At 40.0% G+C, this 12,987-nt stretch overlaps 1 long non-coding RNA gene across 1 annotated transcript; it reads right to left on the reverse strand.

Annotated features, from left to right (window-relative positions):
* Window positions 1–203: 203 nt before the first annotated feature.
* LOC110730654 lies at window positions 204–960 on the reverse strand. Its single transcript, XR_002513118.1, has 2 exons — window positions 660–960; window positions 204–575 (listed from the first exon to the last, which is right to left on the reverse strand). It is a non-coding gene; the product is annotated as an uncharacterized LOC110730654 (long non-coding RNA).
* Window positions 961–12,987: the final 12,027 nt, after the last annotated feature.

The following is a 12,987-nucleotide window of genomic DNA, read 5'->3' on the forward strand; positions in this document are numbered from 1 at the left end:
GAAAGCGGTTCTGAACCGCATGCTTTTAGGGGGCTTGCCATTAGCCTTTTACATGGCAAGTGGTTCTGGCAAGCGGTTCAGAACCACTTGCCATTTGTAGTGAATGGGCAGCGGTTTTGGCGCCAAACCGCTGCCCATTATGGCTATAAAAAATAATTATATTTTTTTTAGTGTTTTTCACTAAAATTGATACACGAACAAACTATATGTAAAACCAATAATATTTAGATAAATTAATTGATTGTTGTAACTTGTAAGTATTACATTTCATAAAAAGAAAAAAATTAATATAAGTAATAAAAATAATACAACAGCTTGATTAAAAAAAAAAAAAAAAAACAACAACAACAGCTCTTGTTCACTTGCTCCACCACCGTCCACATGCACCACCACCACCACCGTCCACGCACGCGCACCACCACCATCCACCAAATCCCAGCCATTTTCGCCTAAAACGACCCCACCATCCATCAGATCCCAGCCCATTCGCCCACCAAGACCCCCACCAACACCAGATCCCAACCCACTTCGCCCACCACGACCCCCACCAAAACCCCCACCAACACCAGATCGGCCTGAAACAAATCAATTCAACCACACATCACCATAAAATAAAATAAAAACTTACAAAAAAAAAATACCATGAATTCCACCATAACCTCGAAATTGGCTTGAAATTTGGGTTTTAAGGGTCAAATTCGACCAAGAAAACTCTAGATCTAGAGTTTTATGGTCGAATTTGACCTAAAAAACTCGAAAATTATGGTCTAAACTCGAATTTATCGAAAAGGATGGTCTTGGCTCGAATTTGCTCGAAAATATGGTCGTGGGTCGAATTTTTCGATGGTCGCACCACCACCGGACTGAGAAGCGATGAAATTAAAACTCATGGAGATGGAGAACGGAGATGAGAGAAGAAAGAGAAGGAGATGGAGGAGAGCTGGAGAGAGTGAGGGCGTGAAAATGGAAGGGAGGAGGAGAGAGAGCGTGAGAAATAGAGAGGAGGAGGAGGAGAGAGAGCGTGAGAAATAGAGAGATGGAGGAGAGAGAACGTGAAAACTGAGGGGAGGAGGAGAGAGAGCGTGAGAAATATAGAGGAGGAGGAGAGAGAGCGTGAGATTTTAGGGTTTTTTAAACAAATGGCAAGCGGTAGAGAGAGCGTGAGATTTTAGGGTTTTTTAAACAAATGGCAAGCGGTTCATGTTCCAAACCGCTTGCCATTTACAATTTGGCAAGCGATTCACCCTAAACCGCTTGCCATTACAATTTGGCAAGCGGTTCACCCTAAACCGCTTCCCATTTACAATATTGTAAGCGGAATTGCAAAACCGCTTGCCATTTGGGGCTTCCCATTACATTTATTCTACTAGTGCTTTGTTCCTTTCATAAAAATTACAATACTCACTAATTTGCTTAAAAAAGCTTTCAAATTTCTAATCACAGTGTTGTACGTAGTAATTTTTTTACAGTAACACGGAGAAAGTACTTTTTTTTGTGTAAAACAATTGGATAAAAGATAGAGTATTTGGAAAATATGAGGGTGTTTGGTTAGGAGCTTTTTAAAGCAAAAAGAGTTTTAGTACATATAGGATACGATAATTTGTAATTTTTCTAATACATAGAGCAAGTTTATGGATAGATATAGGGCTTGTTCTCTTACGTTGAAATTCAGTTCAATTCAGTTCAGCTCACTTCAGCTCAGTTCAGTTAACTTCAACTCAGCTCCTAATTTCCTTCCTTATAAAATATTCATTTCAATTCAGTTCAGTTCAGCTCAGTTCAGTTCAGCTGAGTTCAGTCAATGAGAACAGGCCCTTACATTTTACTATGGCCATGTTTGACAATTACTATAGCTTTTAGCTTTTTAAACAATTACAATCAGCTATTCAAATTAATTAATGCAAACAACTAATAATTGGTTAGCATCATAGAAAAAAACTTTGTTAAACATGTCTCTTAAAAATCACCTCTTTGTGTACATCTATACTAATCTATTAAAAGGCGTTTTTAACAACGTCCACGTATCTAGTAAATTCTCCTCAGGAACTAATTGTCTTACCACCAAGATATGTGATTTTTTGTACGATCTTTTGAATACAAAATATTAATATATAACATATGTCATTATGAACAACAAATTTAATTAGAAGAAAATTGAATCATAAATTACAACATATATGACTGATCAGTTCCATATAATAATCCGGGGCATCACCCGAGCCTAAAAACTAGTTAATTTTTGTAACATGTTAACCCTTATTCTAAAAAGTTAAAAGTAGTTATCCAAAATTGTTAAAAAGTTATCTTCATAATGGGTAATGATATACACGAATTGCACTAAGTATATTTATGAGTAACAATTTTTAATTATAGTTTTATTTTAAAACCGATATAGGAGTATAATCTAACATCATCTAGTTTAAAGTATTTTGGTGTTTGATATGCAATAACATTTGAACTAGTAACCTTTTTGTGACGCTGGTTCTTAATATCAAATAACTAGTTTTAATCAAAAGTTTAATTAAAAAGGATGAATCAGTTAATTCTACGAAGTACAGTATCATTAATGATTTTAAGGTTCCATTTGTGAGCTTTATCTAACTAATACGGTGGAGGTGCGAGTAGTACTATGAATGAGTTGTGTCACTTGTGTGTAAAAAGGGTGAATATAAAGAGAAGGGAACAGAGAAAGAGAGAACAATGGAGTAGGACCCCCTTTTCTGATAAAGAGACAGCAAACGGGACGTAATAACGTAATATCTGAACTTTTCGACTTTTTTATATCTATTTTTATTTTTTAGCCAACAGAATATGTGCGAAACTTGTAAGCCTAATTAATTCAACGGTCATATGAGTTTGTTTTGGGATTTTGTAATTTTAATTAATAGTAGTAGTACTATTTTTTTCCCTAAATTTTAATAATCCATTCGACTTTTAAATAAAAGCTTCATGTTGTCTTAACAGTTTAACAAAGATGAACAAGGCTCTAATCTCTTCAGCTTAATTTCAGTTTAGCTTCAATAAATTCAGTTCAATTCATTTTTTATCTTAATTTTTTTTTTCATAAAATATTCAATTCAGTTCAATCCCAATTAGTTCCGTTTAACTCAGTCAATCAGAACAGGCCCTAAGAATATATATATATATATATATATATATATATATATATATATATATATATATATATATATATATATATATATATATATATATATATATATATATATATATATATATAATATATATATATATATATATATATATTAAGTTTAGTTCAGCTCGGCTCGGCTCAATTCAGTCAATCAGAATAGACCCTAAGAAGATGAAAACAATATAACTTAAATTGAAAAGAAAAAAATGTCAAATGAGCATAATTTACTACCATTGGATGCAGTTACCTCTATGTGTAATCGGGTGTATATAAAAGGTGATGGAGTTGTTGGATTGATATTATAATGTGTAAGTATAAATATAATATTAGAATTATTTATGGACTTTTGTTGATTAAAGGGTGAATAGCTGAATACAACAATAAATCACAAACTCTTATATGTGGTTAGCCAAGTGGTCTCGTAGTGTAATCACTTCACATGTAAGGTAATTAATTGAGTAATAGAGGTTGCCATGATAAACCAATGTAGTATTGTAGTTAGTTTACGGATGAGAGATTAACTCTCTTATGGGGAAATGAGGTTATTTTCATAAATAAGCGAATTTGTTCTTTTATTAGTTGAAAGATTTAAAACAAAAGAATAAGTGAATCGCTAAACATCGCCCGCAAATTACCATATAAAGGCCACAAATATGATTTGGTGTGACCATTATGCCCATTTTCTAAAATTGAAATAATCTCGGTTTAAAAAATGTGGAGCCGTACTGGCTCGCCGGGGGAGACCGGAGGGCAGGCCGGAGATGCGGGGAACGCCGGAGGTACGTCGACGGAAAACGAGGTAAGTCACCGTTAAAATTCACGGTTTACCGTCGGAGTGGCTCCGGCGCCTAGGATGGACGCCCAAACCGTAGCCTGGACGTCCAAGGCAGACGCCAGAACCACCAGAGTGGCGTCCAGCCCAGACGCCCAGACCACCTGACTGGCGTCCTGGCCAGGCGCCACTCTACTGGCTGAGGCGGCCCTGCCAGGCGCTAGTCCAGTGGCTGTGGCAGCCCTGGCAGACGCCACCCTTATAAATTAATTTTTTTTTTCTTTTTTGATTTTGTTGTTGTTTTTTATTTATTTTTTTTTAAAAAAAAAATCGAAAATGATTTTTTAAAAAAATTCGAAATGGGTTTTTTTTAAATTAATTTTGAAAATTCGAAATAGATTTTTTTAAAATTAAGTTTGAAAATTCGAAATGGTATATTTTTAAATTTAGTTTGAAAATTCGAATTGGGTTTTTATAAAAATTAAGTTTGATTATATATAATTATGCTTTTTTTTGTGTTAATTCTGTGTAAATATAGAAATTAAATGTATTATTCGTTAAATGTATTTATTGTAATATATAATTGATGCAGGGTTATGGTGGAGACGGAAATGATTACAGTGGGATATTTGGAAATGATGGTCCATTCGAAGAAGCTCAACAGGCGATTGATTGGGCAAAACAGGTTGCAATTGCAGCTGGATTTTGCTTGGTAGTAGTAACTCATAAATCTCAACGGGATGGTAGAATGGATCGCATTTTGAGATGTGACCGTTATCGCAAAAGAGAAGAAAGAGATTTTCGTACAGCCACTCGGTTTGATACAAAGCGGAAAGGTTGTGGGTGTGAGTTCAGAGTAAAGGTTCGACAACTACGGAGTCGTGACGGTTGGGAAGTGATTGGTTACTCTAAATGGGGGTATCACAACCATGAGATGATAGTATATGAAGAGGGTCATCGACAGCTGAGCGGCTTAAGTCCTGCTGCGAAACTAGTTGTGAAAGAAATGAGTGATGCTCAAGTCAAGCCTGCTAAAATATTAGCATCTGTGTTAGAGAAATTTCCAGAAGACCATCCAAACCGAAGACACATCTACAACGTCAGACAGCAACTCAGGTTTGAACGGTCAGAGGGAAGGAACCCTATACAGCAGCTGCTACACTAGGCACAATCACGTGGTTACCTGTTCTGGTTTGATTCTGATGAAGATACAGCGGAGGTGACTCATCTTTTCCTTGTGCATCCTGATTGTGCTGATATGACCCAGTGAATTCTGGTTTGAACGACCCAGTGAATTCTACACAAAATGTACAAAAAAAACAAACAAATAATTGTAAACAAAATATAAACATAGAAAAAATACAAAAAAATTGAAAAAATTTATAAAAATAAACAACAAAATATAAAAACAATTCAAAAAGATATTACACAAAAAAAAATAAAAAAATAAAATTAAAACAATATTTTAAAACAAATATAAAAAAGGGGGGGGGGGGCGCCTTGGCTGGACGCCCAGCCAGCGGTGGTGGCGCCAGCTGCAGACGCCGCCACCAGTGGGCTGGCGCCTGGGCTGGACGCCACAGCCACGGCTGCGGCGCCTTGAATAAACGCCACAACCGTGGCTATGGCGTCCAGCCCAGGCGCCAGCCTACTGGTGGCGGCGTCTGCAGCTGGCGCCACCACCGCTGGCTGGGCGTCCAGCCAGGGCGCCCCACCTCCGTCACGGCGGTTTTTCCTTTTTTTTTTTTTTTTTTTTTTTACAAATTGTACCTTGCCTCCTTGGGACCTCCTTCCCTCCGCCGCCGCCGCCAATTCCTTGCCTTGCGGCCTCGACATTGCCGTTGTTTGAATTTTTTTTTTTAGAGAGGTTGAAAGAAGATGAGCAATGAGAGTGTGAGTGATGAGAGTGTGAGTGTTTTTTTTAGGTCAAGGGCAATATTGTCAAACCAAGTGAATTTTGTGGGCTTTATGTAGTAATTTGTGGGCGATGTTTAACAAATCCCAAGAATAAAGGTTACTTTTATATTTTGACGAAAAAGAATAATATCATGAATGAATTGTCAAACAACATCTACACTCCCTACCTGTCACAAAATAATTTTTCATAGTTTTATTAGAGTATGTGAAGCGTATTTATACAACATGGCTTCCTCGTCAAATTGACTAACGAAATGTCTAATTTTTTATGATATTGAGTTTTGATATTTTTTTATGTTCAAATTCTTGGTAATTAGAATCATTATGTAGAATACTATGAACTTTATTTATAAAAATTGCATCTATTAAATTTTTTACTGTCGTTTTCGTTATAATGGATAAAAGCCTTTTTTTTTATTATACCCCGACGTGACCCATTTAATAAAGGATCGTGGTTTTTTTTTTTGTTGCAAATATTCAATTTTATTTTTAGTTTTATCATTGCATAATCTAGTTTTTTTATCGAGTACATCTATATAAAAAAGTCCTTTTTCTAGAACTGTAATTCTATTAGCAAATTCATTGCTTAAGTTGTGTTTTTTTTCTTTTTTCTTTTTCGTTCATATAAATCCAATAATTGTATAGTTCATCATCATGTATGATTTTTTCTATTTTAGCCAAAGAAATCTTTCTTTTTATCATTTCCCAGAAAATGGATAAACTAGGTGGATATGTAAAAGAAATTCTTTGTTTTCCATCATTTTGACATGTATAAAAAAAATATTGTGACATTTCATTTTTTATCGCATTTTCAAGCCGATTGCTTTTTACATATCACATTGGACGATTCCAACGTTTATAGTCGAAAAGAAGAAAAAGAAGGGGTTTTTGAAACCATAATAGGTTTTTATTTTCTTCTTTAAGTATTTCGATCTTTGAAATATCTTGATTCCCAGAATAAGAAGTTGGGCTATTTTTATAGCATGCTTCTTTTAAGTGCAAGTGAAATTCATCCTTTGCTTTGTCATTTCCATTCACTCGGATCTTTTCCATTTCATCCATTTTGATTTTGTCCGGATTCTTCTTTTCTTCCGAAAAAAGGGAAGGAGAAGGATTTTCTTTGGTGAATCCCTCTTCTTCTTGTTTAGTCTCCTTCGTTTCGGAAATTTTTTCTATTTCTACATCTGTTTCTTCCTCACTTTCTTTCGTTTCTGGAGTTTCGTTCAGTTTCTTAGTAAAAATAGGTGACGACATTCTGCCTAAATAATAGACACAGGTAATAAAGAAGAGAATATTAAATATTCGAGCCACAGACACAAGGTACTGATCAGATCTAATAAGATTATTTTGCTGTATCCAGACTAATACCAATCCAACCCATTTCATGAATAAAATGTGACCAATTAACCAACCAACAAAACTACTTGTTACAAATAACATCTTATTGTTGCATTGAAACATATAAATGTTGACTAATCGGCTAACATTGAACTTGGTGAAATGAAATAGTTGAATAATTGAAAAATGATATTTATATAATCCTAACAAGAGAATAGGGCTCATGAGATATGTCCGTTAGCTATACAATATATACAATAGATATAGGCCCTAATACCCCCCTCAAGTTGGAGCATGCAAATCACAAATGCCCACTATAAGAATTGGTTTTTACTTAAAGCCTTGGTGAATATATTTGCTAGTTGATCAGTTGTCTTCACATTAGATGGACTAATAACACCTTTCTGAATCGCATCGCGGACATAATGACAATAAACTCAATGTGTTTAGTACGCTTATGGAACGCCGGATTCTTCGCAGTATACAATGCAAACTAACTATCACAAAACAAACTCATTGCACGGGGATGCGAGACTCCAAACTCAAGAGTAGAGCCTTCAACCATTTTAACTCATCAGTGATTTTAGACATTAAATGACACTCTGCCTCTGCAAAAGATTTAGCCACAGTTTTCCTGCTTTTTAGTCTTCCAAGAAATAGGAGAACTACTAAGAAATACCAACCAACCAGAAATAGATCGCCTCGTCAAAGGATAACTAGCCTAATCCGAGTCACACCAACCTGTAATATGTAAATCACAATCTGAACTCAAAAGGATTCCTTGACCCGGACATCCTTTCAAGTAACGTACCGTACGAAGGGCGGCCTGCCAATGATCATGTCACGGTTGTTGCATAAATTGAGATAAGACATGCACCGTATAAGCTAAATAAGGTCTATTAAAAGACAAATAAATCAAATGGCCCACAAGCCGCTGATACATTTCAGGATCAGAAAGAAGAGGGGACTCTGATTTAGCCAAAGTATGATTCTGCCCAATAGGATTACTTGCCAGACGTGCCCCTAGTAAACTAGACTTTGCAATAATATCAAGTGTATACTTACGTTGACATAAAAATATGCCATTCCGGACTCCGTGCAACCTCAATGCCAAAAAAATACTTCAACACTCCCAAATCTTTCATATGAAAACAGTCACTCAAATATGATTTGAATGTGGTAATTTCAGAATAATCATTATCAGATATTATTAAGTCATAAATATACACTAGAACACTAAGTTGAATAGACCTAGGTTACAGAGTAAAGAGAGAGAAATCAGAGTACGATTGCAAAAATCCGTACCTTTTCAGAGATGTTGCCAATTTACAGAACCAACAACGAGGTGCTTAGCGAAGACCATACAATGACTTTCGAAGACGACACACCATACTAGGTTGAGTGCCATGAAATGCATGGGGAGGTTTCATATAAACCTCCTCATCAAGATCACCGTGAAGGAATGCATTGTGGACATCCATTTGATGTAATTCCCAATTCTTTGCAGCAGCTACAGCAAGAAAATCACGAACATTTACCATTTTATCCATGGAAGCAAAAGTCTCGTTATAATCAATACCCTTAAGATGGTTACCAAATATAACAAGTCTCATTATTAAGCTTGACCTTGTAAACCCATTTACAACCAAGAGCTTTCTTACCCGGAGGTAATTTTTCCATTACCCATGTTCCATTGTTTTCCAATGCATTAATTTCCTTTCACATTGCCTCTCTCCAACCCACATCTTGCATTGCCTCCTTGAAGTTGCGGGGCTCAACCGCCGTATCTGTAGCTGCAATAAATATACTGTGTCGCATAGAAAATTTATCACAATTCACAAAATTTGCTAAAGGATAGGGAGTACATGAGGAGCAGACGGTGAACTGGGGGAGATAGATGGACTCGGAACAGAAACCGTATGTGCAACATAATCCTGATGCCAACCCGGGGGATGTTTAGGTTGTTGACCTTGACCAAGTTAAGAGAAGATGTAGAGGAGAGGCTCGGATCAGCATCTTCCGAGGTAGAATTAGTAGTAGAGGGCACAGTAGTGGCAGTAGCGCAAGTAGCATGGGGGGTAGCACAGATAGTGGCGGCGGCATCACAAGCAGTGGCAGAGCTGCTTGGTGCTTGTGGTGAACCGGGGTCAATAGAGGATTCATCAACCTTCAAAAAATTTTCCAAATCGTCCAAAAAATCATTCATAACTACCACATTTTCTTGTGACACACCCTCGGTTTCCACATTAGCAATAAGTGAGTCACTAGTAGGCACAAAGGGGAAATCATTCTCATAAAACTTGACATCACGTGAGATGAAAATTTCACCCATTTCAAAATCATATAACTTCTAACCCTTCTTGCCACGAGGATAACCCATAAACACACATTTCCTATTCCTAGGAGCAAATTTTTCACCCTTAGCTTTTTGATTATGAGCAAAGCAAAGACACCCAAAAACACGAAATGCATCAAAATCAGGTTGTTTTCCAAAATGCATTTCATATGGAGTTTTCTTATCAAGTAAAAGAGAAGGAGTGCGATTAATAACATAAGTCGCCCCAAGAACGCACTCTCCCCACAAATCAATTGGAAAATCGCCTTGAAACATCAATGCTGTTTCGGGGTTTTTTGATGTGTCCTGCGGGAGAGTTACAATTCCAAGAATGCCCTTCGACGCCTGTGCCTGCAAAATCACGAAGACTCCTGGGGGTAGGAGCTCCGCCTCCGACGATCAAGTTAGTAAAGATACGGGAGGTAGAATGCACGTAATGTGGAAGTTACTTCTCGCGTAATGGGAGAATTCTGCAATTAATATTGCTCGGGGTAAGTGTTTTTCTTCTTGAGGAGTATTCAATGTGAACAACAAATGTTCCAGCCCCCATTAATGAGGGTCCTTCCACTATTTATAGTGGGGAAGGGATGGTTTCCCTTTTAGGGTTTAGAGGACACGTGTCAGCAGAGGATTGGAGCACTGCTGACCAACGGCTGGATGCCACGTGTCACTAGGCCATTGGGCCACGTGTTTAGGGTATTTTTACCCCAAACATTTGCCCCTCACTGGTGCTGACGTGGCAGGGTGCCACGTGGCGCCGGTGAAAGGATAGAAAAGCAGAAGGCGAAGAGTTCACGACTTTTCACCTTCTGGGACAAATTCTATAAATAGGAGAAGATGTCCCCCGAGATCTCATTTACAAACTTTGCCAAATTTCTGAAGATTTGAGAGCAGCCGGCAATTTGAGAGTTGAGAGCATTCGGAGTTGAGATTCGTTGAGAGCAACCGGTCTGCAGACCGTCTGGGTCGTTGCAAGCTAGCCAAAGGTTTTCGAGAGGGTAACCAGAGAAACCCAGCCGGATTTTGAACCGCCTGCGTCTTCGCAAGCATCCCAGAGAATTTCCAGATTTTCTTCTAGGTACCGTCTCTATTCTTTCTAGCTTTTTCATGTATTTCCGTTTGAGTCTTTTACTCGCATTTTTGTTCATTAGTCCCATAAGTAGATGGACCCCTTATACCCATACCCGGAACCTAGCTGTGAACTCAGCCGGTTTATTAGTACGGCTGAGTCTAGAACTGGGTCTGCCGCCTCTGTTCTTTGGGACAACCCTTTTTCAACACCCATATCGACCGACTCTGTGTCTGTGCAGGACACAATGGCCAGAATCCGGTCTACTGCCAGAGATCCCAACTACAGAAGTGGGAGCTCAGATGAGCAGCCGCCTGAGGTCCCAGCTTCAGGCGGTGAAGTAGAGCATGGAGAGGTAGAGCAGAGAGGCTCACCCGGGGGTGCTCCCAGCACCCCGGGTGATAGCATTTTAAACGAAGAGAGTGTTCCCCTCCAGGAGACCAGAGAGAAGGTAGGCTCTGATGAGGAGGTCTCCAACACCCCAGCCGGCTCTGATGCCGGTCACGTTCAAAGTAGCAGTAGCAGCTACTTAACCGAATCTGAGGATAGCGAGGAGGCGGAGAGGCCTTCTTGGGACAATAGGAACGATCCTCTCATGATCGCCGTCTCCTCTAAGGACCGCGAGCTCATGCGGGCTGCGCTGCCAGATTTTATCAAACGGCGGCCGCTGGGGGGTGACTATACAATAAAAATCCCGGCTGCTCTGGGAACAATATGGTGGGAGGATGGACAACCGAACGCGAACGCTTGGTTCGGGTGCTACGAGGCGGCCTTCGTGGCCGGAGTCCGCTTCCCTCTCCACGACACAATAAAAGCCATACTTAGGGGGTATGGCCTAGGTCTCTGGCAATTAACCCCCAACTCATGGGTAAATATTTTAGGGTATATCGCCGCCTGCGAGATGCAGGGCCTCAACCCCGGCTGGGAGGCGTTTGCCCACATGCATTACTTGAGTAGGAGCCCAGGCGGCTGGAGAGCCTGGTATACCTTGACCACCCAGCCCAAATACCTTATGACCTTGGACAAGCCATCCAAATGGTCGGACTGGAAGCACCGGTTCTACTTGGTTAAGGCCCCAACTACGGCAGAGAACAGAGAATTCCGGATCTACAACCGGAAACCAGAACTCTTGGGGACCAAGTGCTGCCTGCCCCCTGTCCCGGAGGATGATAGAGAGACCATCCTTGACTCCGGGTTTTTTGAGTTAGTTCCAGACACCCTCTCATCCGGAGAGATAGTAAGGGTACCTAGAAACTGGGTGCCCAAACATGAATTTTTTAGGGACGAATGCTTCTTGTCCGCTTGTGGTCTAAGCAGCATGTTTAAAAAACGTATGTATTCGGAACTCAGCCGGTTTCTTTCGAACCGGATGCTTTTATTTCCTTGTTTAGTTATTATTCTAACCGTGTGCCTTCCCCTGCAGAAGAAGCCAAGAAAATGCTGCCCACCGAGAAGACACCGGCTAGGTCGGCTGCCGACATCCGGAAAGCCAATCTCGAAAAAAAAACTTGCTGCCCAGGCGGCGAAGAAGGTATAACCGTCTGATCCTTCTCGTTTATTTCAATCCTTTTATCCCAAAATTATATTTTTCTCGTTTACAGGACGGGAAGCAGATGCCCCGGTCCCTTCAAAAACAGGTCAGGCCTCCGCCGACCCAACAAGAGTCTGCATCCAAGGTGCAGAAGACAGCCGACCGGCAAACTACCGGCGGCAAATCAATAAAGGTCCCAAGCGGGCCTGGATCTGCGGATGTGCTTTCTGCCATCCCATTGAGGACCGCAACCGGTCCCTCTGAAGGCCGTTCGGGCCGCCAAGGTAACTTCGACCTTACACTGCTTGATCTGCCCATGCGGGTCAAGTCTTACTCACAGTCTCGATCGCAGCCGGGGGATTCTCCAATCAGCCGGCAATCTATAGGCAGAGCATATGCGAGTTTCTCACCGTCTGTTTCTGGTGCAGATAATTCTCCCCGCTGGCCGGACGGGGCACAATATGCCCGCGCCATGCTGAAAGCCGTCCCCAGGGACGAGAAGGAGGCGATCCCTGGGATCAACTCCTTTAATGCCGACCGGGTGCTGGTCGACCTGGCCGACGTATGCTCCAACAACCATGCGGTAATTTTCTTGACGTGCATTTTTAAATATGCAGTATTAACCGGCTGTATTTTTGCAGGCTATGCTGCGCGTAGAGGGGCTCAAGCGAGCTTATACCCGCAAGTCTGAGGAGGTAAGGAGAAGCAAACGGGCTGTTGATGACGCCCATAATGTTGCTGACTACTCTTTGTACATGCATGGCTTAGAATCTAAATCTATACGCATGGAACAGGCGGAGAAGACTAAGGCCCTCCAACAGCAGATTGATCAGCTGAAAAACCAAGTTGATCAACTGCAGGCGTCCCTGGATGA

This window comes from Chenopodium quinoa, unplaced genomic scaffold (genome assembly GCF_001683475.1).
Source record: "Chenopodium quinoa cultivar QQ74 unplaced genomic scaffold, ASM168347v1, whole genome shotgun sequence".
NCBI classification, from domain to species: Eukaryota; Viridiplantae; Streptophyta; class Magnoliopsida; order Caryophyllales; family Amaranthaceae; genus Chenopodium; species Chenopodium quinoa.